The following is a 17,215-nucleotide window of genomic DNA, read 5'->3' on the forward strand; positions in this document are numbered from 1 at the left end:
CATTGTAATTGTAATTGTAATTCTGGGTTTTTAAAAAAGCAATGAGTAAAAACAAAATCCTTTGTAATTACTTTATAATTTAAAATGAAATCATTATTGAAACAGTGTCAGAAGTTGCTAGTCTGAACTTTGCCATTTATATCGTTTGAAAATGAACAAGTCATTTAATCTCTTCAGCTTCAATTATTTTTATTAAAATAAGAATATTAATACCTAACCTCACACCCTGTATCGTTATGATATAGGATGTGATAAGATACATGGAGAGTGCTTTATAAACAAGAAAAACACATATAATGGATAAAATGAAAAACCTAGACTTTTGGTGAAGAATTATGATGATAGTCAATTAATTTTACTTTTCAGTTTGTAAGCTACTTTTTAGTGTTAATTTGGAAATTTAAAGATTGTTATTAATGTGTTGAGGGTATTGGATATTATATATTTTAATAATAAAGAGAAAAAAGTTCAAATCCGTAGCTGTTAGATTTAATTATTAAAGGGAACATACCTCTACAATTTCCTTGTTAATCTCTCTGTTCTTTACTTTTTTCAACTACTTTGCCCAGGCTCAAAGTTCTTGTTCAGGATTGAGGATTGGATATTGGAGTATAGTAAAATCAAAGTATCAGTTTTACCTAATCTCCAACTTTTATCAATTTTACCTAATCTTCAATTTATTAGACATTCACAAAAGACAGTTATCAATAATTTATCAGAACGTCTGGATTCGAGTTTCAGAATGGCCATTTGCAAACTTTTTGATCTTTGGGGAAAACGTTTAAGCTATTTTGAATTTGGGGTTCCTAGATTTATAGTAGGGGAAAAATGCTGATTTCACCTACTTCATGGCATTTTTGTGACAATCAATTATAACAATTCATGATAATCTGTAAATATAAATTTATACCTAAACATAAAATATGAATTTTAGAGTCAAAATGGTTTTAAATAATCAAAATATTCCTATTAAAATGGTAATTAGGTCAGGAAGATATTATATATTTTGAATCATACAGGGAATTGTTTAGTAGAAGTTACTTCAGTTAATCATTTTATTGCTGTTAAAACTACTTGAGTCAGTCTGTCTTAATGGTCATAAAAGTTCAAGAGATAAACAGCCTGGGAGATAAGCATCATGGGCCTTCTCTCTATTTCACTGTTTAGTCAAGGTCTATACTGGGACTCACCAACTCACCTATAAGGTAGGCAGTCCTAAGGTAGCTTGGGAGAACATTTTAGCAAGGCTTCCTCCTACATGTACAGAAAGAATTATAAGTAGAATAAATTGTGTTTGCTAGGGTGTTCAACTGGCATTTCAGAGCTTTGAAGGTAGGTCCATATCTTCACATTAAGTATATCTGTGTCTCTGGCCAACTCACTTAACTGTCCCATGCCTCAGTTTACCCATTTGTTAATTTAGGGGCTGAATAACTAACCTAAATTTTCTTCCACCTCAAAAATATCTCTACAATGCCCTTCATTTCTTAGTTTACACCATAAATGATCATATCCTAGGTCACATCATATAATTTCAATTCATGCCTAGGAAAAAGTAACAAACTAAATTTAAATAGCTAGTGATCCAATTAACGTAGTATTTACATTGATATTTTCACATTCAAGCTGCTACTTCTGTCATTAGATTAAAACTTTAATAAAAATCTATCAGAGCCAATTAAATAAAATGGTGTGAACACAACATTAACACAACTCTATAACCAGATAGAACCTTACTTTCCCTCAGAATTGAATGCATTGCTTTACCTGAGTCCAGCCCTTACTTTTTCTTTTTCTTTTAAGTAAGTTATATCAGCTAGATGTTATTTTTCAAGCGATCTCTTAAAACACATTAAATGAGAAATTCCAGGAGTTTCTATTGAGCAATCTGATGAAGCACAACTTGCCTGTCTTTACATAGACCCGGCCATTGGTCATCGTGCACAGAAGCTGAGTCTGATTCCTAACAGACAGCAATAGATGATATGCTTGCTGACATGACATGAGGAATCCATCTTTGGTTCCCACTTGGGCTTCAGATTTTTAGAAACACAGAGGTGGGTACAGAGGAAAGACATCTGAAAGAAGACGAGAAAGAACAGGATTTTCATGCACATTTCTCTCTTGCTTAGGACAATCAGCACATTTATGCTTCTCTTTAGTATTTTCACTGAGGAAAAAGGTTATAACGAACTCTACTCCACTGGGTGTTTTTTTTTTTTTTTGTCTGATGTGGAAATGTGCTCTATGCACATTAAATCTCAATTTCATATCTAGATGACTAAGGCTGGCACAATATATTGATGGAAATAAGACTGAATAGCCTAAAATAGCTACACATTCTCACAAGTCAACAATTTTGAGCTAAAACCAATTACATGACACCATTACTTTAAAAAGGTAATTGAAAAAACAACCAGTAGCCCAGAATAAGCCCGATGCTGGAATAATTCAACGGGGATAAAAATAACAGAATACGTACATGACTCATGAAAGTCTTTAATTTGAATAAATGTTTATTTCTCCCATTAAAAGTGATACTTAGTGTCAAAGGGATTTATTCAGCTGCAGCTATTAATTACTCATTAATGTTCAAACATTTCTACCAAACGGTAAAACTGAATAGTTGAAATTCCGGAATCTAACATAAAGATGCACACACAATTATACCTCTTATATAAGAAACACTTGTATACATATGTGACACAAGCATACACACAGGCTGTAAAAGCTTCCCTCAGCACACTTGTGCAGGGATGTTGTTATAGTTAAGAGTCCCTACAAAAATCGGACTTCCACATGCAAGAGAATGAAATGGTACCCACTGCAGGTACTTACCACAAAGTTCAGTGCCTTTCTCTATAAACAGAGGTTGTGTATTCCTCTATGCTCACATACACAAATAATCCTGGCTATGCGAATCCACAAAACCTCATGTGACTGGGCAATCTGATCAGAGATTTCTAAGATGAAGTGTTATGGAAAACATCAATGTTGCAGGTGAATCGGGGGCTGATTTCATTAGGGGTAAAGTCAACTCTATGGTGGAATTTCTTTCTCACCCACAGGCCACGTTCTGTACAAGGCTACCATCTTAGAACCATCCATGTGCTCCTCTCCTGATATTCTGCTTTGAGTTTTCATATCCACCCAGGAGGAGTAAGTGTAAAACTGAGTTATTCTTCATTAAGCAATTAAATGATTCTGATAGAAAGTAGGATCTAGAGCTCTGAGACAGCCCTTGGAATCTGGTTACATAAGGAGGTACCAAACTAGAAAGAAAGATTCTTTGAAAGCAAAGTGCTCCTCATTTCCACTTTTGCCAAAAGTTTGTCTTTACTGAGAAGATGTAAACCAGAGGGTTGCAAAGACAAGCAGGGAAGCCAAGGTTAACCGAGCTCTTCTCTCTCTGCCTTGTGCTATGAACTGAATTGTGCACCCACCCCGTCATTCATATGTTGAAGCTCTAATCCCCAATATAAATGTATTTAAAGACCAGGTCTTTAAGAAGGTAATCAAGGTTAAATGAGGTTATAGAGGTGAAGCCCTAATCCAACGGGACTGGTGTTGTGTTCTTACAAGAAAAGGAAGACAGCAGAGTTCGTTCTCTCTCTCTCTCTCTCCCCCCCCCCCCCAAGTACAGGTCAATTTTACTTCATCATCTCATTTAATAATCAGAAAAACCGAGGAGGGAAGGCATCATTCTCATCTTATCTATGCCAGAAGCTAATGACATTTCTAAAGTCACACAAATGACGGACAACAATGGCAGAGTGGAGTAGTTCTGACTGTATGACCTGTAAAGCCTAAAACATTTATTTGGCCGTTTAAAGAAAGTTTGCTAAGTCATGTATACTGGGTTATGTAGCGCCCCCCACCCCCAGAGTTCATGTCCACTGGGACTTTGTGAATGTGACCTTATTTGGAAATAGGGTCTTTGCAGATGTCATCAAGTTAAGATGAGGTCACACTGGAGCAGGGTGAGCCCTACATCCAATGGCTGCTGTTCTTATGAGGAGAGGGAAATTCAGACACGACACAAATACACAGGGGAGAATGTGATGTGGAGACAGAGGCAGGGATTGGAGTGAGGTGCCCACAAGCCAAGGAACACCCGGGGTGCCCGGGACTACCAAACGCTAGGAGACAAGCACGGAACAGACACTCCCCCAACACTTGAGAAGAAACAAACGCTGTCTGCACCTTGATTTGTAACCTTCAGCTTCCAGAACTACTGACTGAGAGTGAATAAATTTCTGTTCTTTTAAGGCAGCCAGTTTGTGTTCTTTGTTCGTTTGTTTGTTTACAGCAGCCCTTGGGGATGAATTCACCTTGGAATAAAATCTTGCAAAAATCAGTACATACGATACGACCACCCTGAGTTTATATGACAGCATGCCTGGCATGACTCAATTAGCCACTATAAAAAATTACAGTCAATGCTATATTGACTTATGTTTTGTACACAATAGCCTCTAAATTCCTTGTCATGCTTTGATAAAACTCCCTTATTTAAACAAATAGCATGGAGGACCATGACAAGACCAGAGGCAAACAAGCAGAACGGGTGAAATATGGTGGGGGGGACATAATATTTAAGATAACATCACGGAGATACAAGATGCAGCTTTGCAAAATGATGATAAGCAAAAACAGAATCAGTGATGTCTGTATTGGTGGGATTTTAAAAAGCAACAAAGAGCCCACAGGGCTGGGTACCCGTGCTTACTGCACACGAGATAGTGGGGCCCTCCAGCCACCTTAGTGATGCTGCACTGGCAGGGGAGGTGGCCCAGCTGACCTGATCTGTCCTCCTCGGCTCCAATTTCTCCTTTCTGGGCTCCCACCATCTGGCACAGAACAGAGTTATTATTCCTGCAACTCTTTCCACAGAAAGAGAGGGGGTGTCTGTTGCATGAATGATATGAAATTCTATTAACACTGAAATATTGTGGGCCACACGTTTAATTTCTGGACGCAAGCATTACACAAAGATGACACAGTGATTTCCGGATTTCAATAGCATCTTTGTGCCAAGGACCAGACTTTGGTGCTCATACTCTTCTGGATTTGAAGATAATTATGTGTTTTTATGTACAGACTTTAAAGTGAAAAGAAAAAACGCACACACAAAAAACCTAAACTAAAAACAATCATCTTATAAATTCTTATCTTAAGATTTTTGCAATAAAGCCACCAAGGTAGAATAATTTTATTTGGGTAATTTTTCTACTATGACAACACATCCCCCAAATTGCAGGAGTTAAAACTATAGAATTTTAGAGTTGAAAGATTCCCTATGTTAAGGTTTGAAAATAATTTTCTTTTTCCTATAAATGCTCTTTTTCCAATAAATTGTATTCATCAAACTCTCTAGTTTTATTCAAGGACAACAGAAATTGCCTTGTAATTTTTTTCAATATTGTCAGCTTGTGAGGGTTAGAAACTATTTAAAAACCTGATCTGACTTTTCAAGTTAAATTTAAAGCACTGCATATTTTGCATAGGAAATGAAACCCATGTTACAAAATGAGTACTTCCCAATGTTCCAAATATATTCACCATAACCTGTGAAGAAAACCTACCAAACATTTTCTGTTATAAAGTTGTTTCAACGACAAACTACATTAAAACTATTTCCCCTAATAGATATGAAGTTCTCCTTATTGCTCATAATGACTTCAGAGTCGCCTAGAAAATTGGTTCCCACAGTTCTATTTCACTAACGAAGTCATACAAACCATGAGGAAGGTGGCACTGTTGACCCTTCTGTTGCCGTATGCCAAATTTTAAAGGTAACATGATAAGAGTTTTGGATACAGAAACAAAGCCAGCCTATGTGTAACCACATAAGCAGGGAATGACAAACAAAGATGCTATAGAATGGAAATAGATAATTTCAAACAAGAGGAATGTAAAGTAATCCTTCTTTCCCTGTTTCCTGTACAATAGCATGTTCATACCTTTCTGTTCCCCTTCTTTCCTTTTTCACCTTTAAAGGCAAATAAAGAGCTTTGTTTTGTAACACGGAGTAAAACCACGTTAAGAGTGTTACTAATTCTCTCAATTTTCAAATACAATACAATGTACAAGAACCTCAATCTATGTTATAAAATTACACACCAACCTTTGGAAGAAGCACCTTGACATAGATGCCTTAAGAATGGCTCATTAGACATTTATTTACTTGTACCTGCACTCACACACAATTCAAATCCCATATTAGCCTTTTTCTTATAAGAAAACACTTGAACAACCAAGAAAATAATTTAAATATAGATTGAAATCTATAGCTGGAAAATATTTCATATGAATATGCTTTCTCTTAAAAATGATAAAATGTACTTAAGAGTTTATGTAAATATATTAAGACATTAAAATATTGATTATACCTGAACTGTGTGAACATGCATTTCAATGTACATTCAAAGATTTGAAAATACATTACAGATATTCATTGAGAATGAAAAATAGTTTCACAAAGAATGTAAGGAACAGTTAAGCATCACTGTATCTTAGGATAAAATGCAGCCTGATTTGAAATGAAACAATTTTAGCCATGTTTGTATATTGACAACATTTTGCAATCAACATCATTTTTCCTGTCCAGGGATACTGAATTTGATACTCACAGCATGATTGAAGCAACTGAACTAAATAAGTGGTTTATGTGTGGCTTTTACCATGATAAATTGAAAGACTCATTTTCACAAAAATGGGTAAAATGATTAATATAGAATCTAAAATTCTATGAGTGCATTCATTCAACATTTTTTCTATAACCTGGTATTTTGTTCTGCACTGGGGAAACAGAAGAAAAAATGAAACAGGAGTAAAATATGTCACAAATAAAATTCGTTCAAGGAAAGAATTAAAACAAGAAAGTACAGAAAAGACTATAGAAAACATACTATAGAAAACAAGTGAAGACTTATCCTTGGTAAAGTCATTCATTTTTTTTTTTTTTAACATGGTATAAAAATCAGCAATAACAATAAAAGGAAACACCTTTGATCGCATTAAAACGGCCACAACCACCACTTCGAGAGATGATGTTAGAAGGTTTAGATTTGGATTTGAAGGCTACCTTTCCCAGTAACTTGTCATACAATTTATTTTCCTCACCCCAAAATGGAGATAATTACCATGATACAGGATTACTGCGAGAAATCAGAAGTTAACATTTATATATTGCTTACTCTGTGACAAGCACTTTCTACACGTTTCACATGTATTAACTCCTATGATCTCAACAAAAATACGGTAATAGTAGGTACAAATATCTCCCTTTTACTGTTGAGGAAAATGAAGCAAGAGAGATTCAGGAACTTGAACCAAGTGACTCAGTAAGTGGCAGAGCTGGGCTAGAAATCAGTCCTGGTCTGAAATCTACATTTTCAACATGGGAAAGCTTTGGTCACACGGTCAGTCAATGAAAATTGTGTTTCCATCCCTCCCCCTCCAAACACCTTCCAAAAACAAGCTTAGTTTCAGATGATCTATATTTTATACAGTATATTCAAGTGTTACATGAAGTGACATATAGTATATGAAAACTTCACAATCTACAAAATGGCATGCACATATAGATTATTACCAGCAGGGCTAATTATTAGAAAGAGACCTTATCTTGGAATGATGGGTCACATGGAGGAAATTGGGAAATCTTGTAATAAATCCATCCATCTATAAATAATAGGCTATTTTCATAGCACACATCAGTTATGTTCACTCCAAATCTACAATCTCAAAGGATACGTTTTGTCTTAGTGAGATGTGTGTAGGGAGGTTTCCTGTGTAAATCCTGTTGAAAATAGTAAATGTTTCCCTGAGGACCAATTAAGGATGATAAATCTCACGTTCTTCCTCATAAGGCAAGAGAGCAAGCAACAAATTGTTTAAAAGTTGTTTTAAGATCATGCTTTCTTACAGAGCTAGTACTTCCCACAGTAACTGTGGCACCACAATTTGATATAATTTGAGTTATTTTTATAGGTTGTGATAGATCTGTCTTTATCAAAAACTCCCATCCAAACCAGATTAATCGTTAGAAGAAAATGGAGACTCTAGATAGCTATTCTAGGAATTCTATGAAATCGAGACATATTAGTCATGGGATATCTCAGGGTCTCTGGGAAAACTAAGTTTGCCTACAGCAACATATCATGAATCAACCAAGTATTTACTGAGTTCCTAATATATATTTAACTTGTACGAGAATACCAGGGAGAATTTTGACTTTTACCTATGATATGGGAACAAATATATCAAATAATCACAGACTGTTACCTAAGTAGTTCATGATCATATAATTTTGAAGGTATCCGAGCTCATCAGAGTACAATTCAATCCTCCAATGTGTCTTATTCATCTCTACATCTCTGGTACTGCTTAGTTTTTTACCTACAGCAGGGACTAAGCTTTACAAACCTTATTTAAACTCTGTTGAATCAATAAATGGGTGTGAGTGTATATACAGGCATATGTGTATGCCTTACTCATGAGCATTTGAGAAAATAAACGGATGGCAATGAAAATGGTATATTTTGGGTCTAGGCACACAATTGGAGAAAAACAGCTTTCTGTGGAAAGTGGGGAAAGATATGATTGGGGCACTATTCTCTTTGTGCCATTTAGCTGCTGGTGAATACAACAGTCATGACTGAGCCTTGCTCATGGCACTGAAGATACTTCCTGACATTAAGTCTAACATCTGAGAATATAGCAACAGCATTGACAATGGGATTATAAGACTTCACATTCCACCGTATGTACGTCTTACTTCCAACACATATCCTGGTCGTTGTTGTACCTTGCTCAATCCTTCCATTTAAAATAGGCTTTTGCTATTCTTGAGGTTGGCAAAGAAACAATATTTGTTTCAAGTGACTCTAATATTTAACAGCAAAATAATGTCCCAGTGGAAATGGCTTCCCTTTCCCAATAATTTCACTAACATGCTAGGAATGCATCTCATTGGACTGTCTTTCACCATCCTTGCACATAATGGGGAACTGGATGGGGGGAGCATACTGATTGGCCAGCTTACTCTCACTGTCAGTCTTTCCTATGGGCCTGGGGAAGCGGGGATGGGAAGAGGGACAGCCAGCCTCACCAATATATTATGGCCTCTAAGAGAAAGAGGTGTAGTACACCAAAGACAAACCAGGGCACTATTCCATGAGCAGGAAGAACGCATGCTATTCAGGCAAACACAGCAGATGTCCACTTCACACATTCCTACATATTCATCCTACATTGTCTTCTTTATTTCATCAAGCTAAGCATCTAGGTCAGCAAAGGCCTCTCATGAACTACACACCTAATTCTACTGTGTGAAGGAAGCATGTTTAGGTTTTGTCCTTTGGTCTCCATTCCCAACACTACAGCTTTAATTCAGGCTCAAGTTATTGCCTTCTTGGACTAATGCAATCGACATCGTCCTGAGCAAAGATATTTTGGATTTGACACCTAAAGCAAAGGCAACAAAAGTAAAAATAAACACGTGGGACTACAGCAAACTAAAATGCTTCTGCATAGCTGACATTAAAAAAGTACATGCCAGCTGGTCAGTACCTACCACAAAGATAGTGAAAACTCTGAAGTCAGAATACATAGGGTCCCATCAATACTCCATCCCTTGTCAGCTGTGTAACTTCTCCAAAGTTACTTTACTTTACTAGACCTTAGTATTTACCTAAGAACAGCACTGTCATAAGAATTAAATATGACAATGCATATGAAGTGATTAATACATTACTCTGTAATCAATACTTGTCAGCTGCCACAGCTGTTGCCATTGTTGTTGAAGCTGCTGTTGCTTTAATTATTATTAACCAAAGAACACTAACACCTAAATAAGGGGTTTAGTAAATGGTGACAAAGAACATTCTCTGACTTAACCAACTATAGGATGCTGTCTACTTTGCTGATTCAAGTGTAAGGTAATAAATCTACTAGAAGAAATGTAAGATATACCATATATGTATATACATACACATACAAAATGAGCCAAAAAAATATGTATACACATTTTAAGAAAGGAAAATAATGTATTAAAATTATGTCGATGGTAACCACTTTGAGCACCTCTCTTGTGATTGTAGAAGTCAAATGTGACTTGTATTCATCTTTTGTTATCTGTATATATTCAGTATTACAATTTTAATACAGTTTTTTCCTTTCTGAAAGTGTGTATATATATTTTGGCACCCTCTGTATGTATATGTGTATAACCTATTTTTATAACCCATGAGAACAAACCAGGGAAAAACTGAAGCATAGATATTACTTGGCATAGAAATGATAGAGTACAGTTGTATTTTTGCTTTCTTGACTTGAGTATTACCCCAAAATAACAAGGAAAATCAGAAATGCAAATTCTTCACTTAATAAAAGTTAAAGACAACTGCATCCCTATCTGTAACAGCTGAGTATAGCTGAAAAGCTCAGCAAAGGCAATAGAGAAAAGCTATTCAAAGAATGGTGACCAAAAACAGTAAACATTCGTCTGACCTCAAATTTCTCCAGAGAAAAGTAAAATTTTAGGAGATAGAGGAGCTCCTACATATGAAGTATGCAAGGAAAATAAACTGTGCACCAAGAATTTTATAAGTAGCCAAACTGTAACTCAAATTAAAATACAATAACATGAAATACAAATTAAGATTCAATAACTTGTAAGACCTTGCTAAACAAACAAATAAACAAAAGCTACTAGAGGACACTATTCAACTAACCAAAAAGTGACTGGAAAAACTACTGTCAAAGAAATGGCAAAAATTGGAATTTATCTTACTGTAGAACAAACTAAAGAGATATGTTATTTATGAGTAAAGAACAAAATGTTTGTGTCACAAGTCTCAATAATGCAGAAATAATACAAAGTTTGGGGCAAAAACATAAAGTGGAAGATAGTGCAAACATACTGATTTCATCATCTTTTACAGCAAGATAAATGGTATGAATTCAAGATGATAAATTAACAGATATAAGTAAGTATAAGCATACAGGTAAGAGTAAGAAAATATTTGTATATACTGAAAATTAGGTAGTAAAACTAAGAGAAATATGGAGGGAATACAAACATATTATTGCATTCTTGCTCATAGTGTAAAATCAATTTTTACTGCATACCATATTTCCCTGAAAATGAGACCTAGCCGGGCAATCAGCTCTAATGCGTCTTTTGGAGCAAAAATTAATATAGTAAAATAAGACCAGGTTTTATATTATTTTTGCTCCAAAAGACGCATTAGAGCTGATTGTCCGACGAGGTCTTATTTTCGGAGAAACACGATAAAATACAAAATTGTGGGTAAAATATAGAATTTTAGGTATTTATGTAGATTCAGTGCAGTCCCGATCAAACTTAAAAAAAAACAAAAAAAACACACAAATCCAGCCTTATTCTAGAATTCATACAGAAACACAAAGGACCAAAAACTGCCAAGGAAATTTTAAAGCAGAATAACAAAACTAAAAGACTTCAAACTACCATCTATGGAGACTTACCATAAAAAGATAATGTGGTATCAGCACAAGCATTAACTTATTAGTCAACGGACCTCAATGGTGAAAACTGAAACAGACCCATCTATATGTGGTTGATGACTCAGGTGGCGCTATAACACAGTTGGGGAAATCGTGCTTTTTCAATAATTGGTTTTGTACCCACTGGTGTATTAGCTTTCTGTGGTGCCATAAGAAATCATCACCTATTTAGCAGATTAAAACAATCCAAATATGTTACTCATGGTTTCTGTGGGCACAGGTACAGGTGAGCTGGTCCTCTGCGCAGGGCCTCACAGGTGGTACTGCAGATGCTGGTCAGGGCTGGAGGCTCTGCATCCTCTTCTCGGCACACGGTTGTTGGAATTCATTTCTTGTGGTTGTTGGACTCAGACCCTCAGCTGATAGACCAGCTGCTGTTCCCCCACATATGGGACCCTCTCAAAATGGCAGTTTACTCTTTCAAAGCCAAGAGGAGAATTTCTCTCATGCTTTGAGCCTCTCCCTTCAAAAAAGGCCTAGTGTTTCTGAAGGGCTCATCTGATTAGATCAGGTATAGTTAGGATAATCTCCCTTTTAATTAATTCAAAGTCAACTGAATTGGGGCCTTAATGACATCTGCAAAATTACGTTTGTTCTGTAACATAACCTAATCAAGAGTAAAATCCATCACACTTACACTCTCGGGGAGGAGATTATACTAGATACCAGAGCCAAGCATCTCAGAGGACATCTCAGAACGCTTCCACCACAACTGGGTATCCACAGAGACAAAAAAGGAAGATAAATCCCTACCTCACTACATACACAGAACTCAATTAACACTCATCTCATCCTATAAACAAAATCAATGGATTGCAGATTTCAATGTCAAAGAAAATATAATGCTTTAACAACAATGCAGGATAATATCTTAATGATTGGTTTAGGCAAATAGCCCTTAAAAGGGGAAAAAAAAATACTAACAAAGAAAAATGATATGTTGGACTATTTAAGATTAAAAACATTTGTTTATTAAAACATAATAAAAATAATATAAAAGAAAACCCAAACTTAAGAAGACATTCATAATGCATATATTACAACCAACAAAAGACAACATCCACAATATATAAAGAACACCTTCAAATCACTATGAAAAACAGAAAATTCAGCAGTACACTGGGCAAAGATGTAAAAAGGCAATTGAAGAAAATATAAGCAAATGGAAAATAAGCACATGAAAGGTGTTCAACTTGATTAAAAATCAGAGGAATGCAAATGAAAAACACAATAAAATATAACAGTACTCACCAGAGTGGCTAAAATTTAGAAAAGGATTAAAACGCTAAGTATTATAGAGCATATTAATGAACCAGAAACACTTACACGATGTTGGAAAACTCTTTGTCAATGGCTAGTAAAATAGAGTATACTCATATTCATAACCAGCAACCACACTCTTAGGTTACACTCCTTAAATAAATATGTACCCAAACATATACGTGCCATAAAACAGACCTTCATGGTCATAGCGACAATATCCCCCGTTTCCATAAAACAAGCTACCCAACAGAATAATAGTCTGAATAAGAATGCGTGATCGACGACAACGTACAACAAACAGTAAGATAAACATCCCAAACATAGTTTGTCAAAATAAGTCACAGATGTGAAAACACTCAGTGATTACATAATTTATACACAGTCCAAAAATAACAGGCAAAAGAAAGTATGCTATGAAAAGTCAAGATAATGTTACCATTAAGGGTGGAAACAATGGAAGGGAAACGTGAACAGATTACTGAGGTTCGAGAAAAGAAAGTACAGTGTAAACGAACAACATCATAGAAGCACTCGCAGAAAATGTGATGCAATCTCAAAGTAGAGAGTGTCTTCCTAAATGTATTTGATAATTTAGAAGACATAGGAGAAAAGCTAGATAATACTAGATAATACACACACACACACACACACACACACACACACACAAAATCTTCATAACCAAAAACAACCCAAACCCAAACCCAAGAAACACCATGCAGAAGTTAAAGGTCATAGGAGTCCCCGTTCAAGACGGTGACGTGAGCGGATCCTGAGCTCATCTCACAACAGAGCCATACACCAAACCCTCACACCAAAACTACAGATACACATGGAACAACTTCTGGGAAAAACAAAAACAAAAGCAAAACCAAACCAAAAAAACATCTAAAACCTGGCTGGCGACACTTAGACTCCTTCGAATCAAGCGAACCAGAGAAGGCCCACGTGGAAACAGGTGGGAGAAGGGGGACACTACCTCACCACAAACCCCACAACCAGCGGAGCGCACAGTCCGGAGGGAACTCAAACGCCGCCAAGCTGCTCCTCAAGGAGCGAAGGATTTGAACCCCACATTTGCACCCCCCAACTTTAAGATCTGCACCTGAGGGATAAGCCCTCAAAACATCTAGCTTTGCAAACCAGCGGGGAGACCCAGAGGCTAGTGACAGGAGCACTGGCGCGCATGCGCAAGGACTCACCCAGCGTGCAGTGGCGGGCTGCGCAGGGCGCCTGGACTTCGTGTGGATGAAGCCAGTACACCGGTCCTGGGAGCCTGGGCCTGAGGGGAAGCACCTGGTTGACACACCTGGGCCTGCTGGATGCTCTCCGGGATGGAGCCTGGCCGGCACCGTCTTCCCACTCTCTCTCCACCTTGCTTCCTCTAGGAACACCTTTTTCTTTTTCAAGTCTAGGTTTTGCTTTTTTCTTTGTTTTTTCTCTGTTGTCTTTCCTGGCAGGTGCCTTCTCTATGCTCTCCCTCTGCCCAGTTCCAGAGTGCCAGCATCTCTGAGACAGGAGCTTTGAAACACGTCTGGCGCACTGATTTTTGTGGCTGTTACCAGGCCACCTCTCCGTGGTCTGGCTCTGCTGGCCCGTGGAGCTTTCACTTGCAGGTCCCTCTGCAAGGCAACCAGTGGAGAAAGATTTCTTAAATGGTCACCCTCGGAGGGCACGGCCAGACGCACAGACCCAGGAGCTCAGTCCTTCTGGGAAAGAGGCCTGTTAGCATCTGCTCATGGCTGCAGTCTGAGGTGCAGGGCTTCTGATTTAAAACATCTGGGGTTGACTGAAACCCTTTCCAGAAACCTCAGCGCGCAGGCGCTAACCTCATGCAGGTGCTATCCTCGCTCAGGTGTTATCCTCATTGCCCCAGCGGTATAATTTCTCTGTTGATCCACAGCGCTAGTATCTTCCAAAAAGGAGCTTTTGCATGCGCTTGGTGCACCTGTTTTTGCTGCTGCCACCCAGGGACCTCGCTTGATCACCTGGCTCTAGTGGCCAGAGGGTTTTTGTCTTGGGTCCTACAGGATTGTAACTACTAGAGAGAGAGTTCTTGGTGGGCTACCACCCCCAGGGTCCTGCACGGACAGTCAACTGAGACACACCCCTAGTCTTTCTATAAAAGAGGGCTATTTGCTAGTCCTGGAGCTTCAGCTTGAAGCAGACTTTGGTTCTGGCGAACACCTAGGGGCCTACAGATTTCAAATTATATTGCAAGGCTATAGTAGTCAAAACAATGTGATATTGGCAAAAGACAGAGACATAGGTCAATGACAGAGAATTGACAGCCTAGAAATAAAACCATGGCTATACGGTCAATAAATTTACAACAACAAAAAAACCAAGAATATACAATGGGGAAAGACCAGTCTATTTAGTAAATGGTGTTGGGGAACCTGGGCAACCACATGGGAAAGAATGGAACTCGACCACTATCTTACACCATATACAAAAACTAACTCATAATGAATTAAAGACTTGAATGTAGGACCTGAAACCATAAAATTCCTAGAAGAAAACAGGCGGTAATAAACTTCCTGACATGTGTCTTGGAAGTGACATTTTGGATTTGACACCAAAAACAAAGGCAAAAAAACTGAAAATCAAGAAGTGAGACTATGTCAAACTAAAAAGCTTCTGCATAACAAAGAAATCCATCAATAAACTGAAAAGTCAGCCCAATGAATGGCAGAAAATATTTGTGAATCATGTATCTGGTAAGAGGTTAATATCCAAAATACGAGTATATAAAGAACTCATACAACTCAATAGCAAACACACACACACACACACAAACACACACACACACACACAATAATTCGATTGAAAACCGGGTTTGGGTCTGAATAGACATTTTTCCAAAGAAGACATACAGATGGCCACCAGCTACATGAAAAGGTGCTCAACATCACTAATCACCAGGAAATGCAAAGCAAAACTTCAGGAGCTATCCATTGTAAACAAAAGGTATTCCCATTGGGAATAAATCCCTAAACTGCATGAAAGTTCATATTTATCACTATCAATTACCCTCCATGTCTCATGCCTATATTATTCATGTTTTGCAAGCTAGTTTTACCCTCAAGATAAATCCAAATTGTTTCTCTACTTTTAGGTCCAATTTGCATACACACTCTTCTTTGTCATTTCCTTAAAGATATGGTAAGAATAGTTTCAAAAGGAAGTGAAGATTTCTCATATGAAAAACCAAATAGACCAAATGAGAAACAGACTTACAACTTTTTTTTTTTTGAAAGTCTCTTGGGCTTGATATTGATAAAATTTGAACTAAAAATAAAATCAAACCTTAGGACAATTTTTTTTTTCTCATTGAATATGTAGTACTCTGCTATAGAGTAAATGCATTCAGTTTTTTTGTGTGTTCCACTGATAGATTAAAATAGGGCATCTGCTTGGAATATTTACTTTATGCTCATAATGCCTGTTATAAATACCTAATCTTCAGAGCCTAAGATTGTCTATTTAATTTAGGACAGATATCATGTCAGTTTTTGAGAAATACGGAAGCCAGTGAGAAACTCACGCAACGTTCCACAGCATGACACTTGAGTACCATTATTTGTGGCAAGAATATCATTTACATGATTTTCTACAAGAATTCTTCCTCCATTGGAAAAAAATAGCAGTGGTTAACTGAATGAGCTGTCATGTGTCCAGCATTTTGATAAGTGCCCTCATGTTTTATTTTATTTAAGCAACAAACACAAGACAAAATAAACTGGAACAATCTGGGTTTCTCTCTCTCTCTCTCTCTCTCTCTCTCTCTCTCTCTCTCTCTCTCTCCTCTCTCTCTCTCTCTCTCTCTCTCTCTCTCTCTCTCTCTCTCTCTCTCTCTCTCTCTTTCTTTCTTAATGGAAGTACAGTGCCTATTTTGCTTTCCTTTATCTAGAAATAGTTATGTTCCACCCGTACTTTGTGCCAAATACTAAATAAACATTTATTTAGAATGTCTCTGTTTTAAGCATCCCTTCGTTCCTCAGACACCCAATTTTTGGAAAAGACTTTTTTGAGTCACAAATTATAAAAATGAATGGTGGTATAGCATGGTACCTGAGAGCTCTTCATACCACTGTTGATATCCGCCTCCACTAGTTAGAAGCTGAGTGATCTTTGACAAGCTATTCAAAGTCCTCAGATCTCTCTTTTCCTTACCTGTAATGCAGGAATCAACAGAAGCAAACTCTTCAGATGCTGGGAATAATAAATAAAAATGTACATAAGGGATTTTGAGTAGCGTTGGTACATTGTACCTGCTCCTAATGTGTTCAGAAGAAACTAACCCATGAGATTCTTCACAAGAATTCCAACGTAAGTTCAGAAACCACTGTATAATATATTGTCATCCTTAGAGTTTTATAATAAACACTAGTTATGAGCA

Source organism: Rhinolophus sinicus, chromosome 1 (genome assembly GCF_057876585.1).
Source record: "Rhinolophus sinicus isolate RSI-liver-muscle chromosome 1, RSI-T2T, whole genome shotgun sequence".
Lineage (NCBI taxonomy): Eukaryota > Metazoa > Chordata > Mammalia > Chiroptera > Rhinolophidae > Rhinolophus > Rhinolophus sinicus.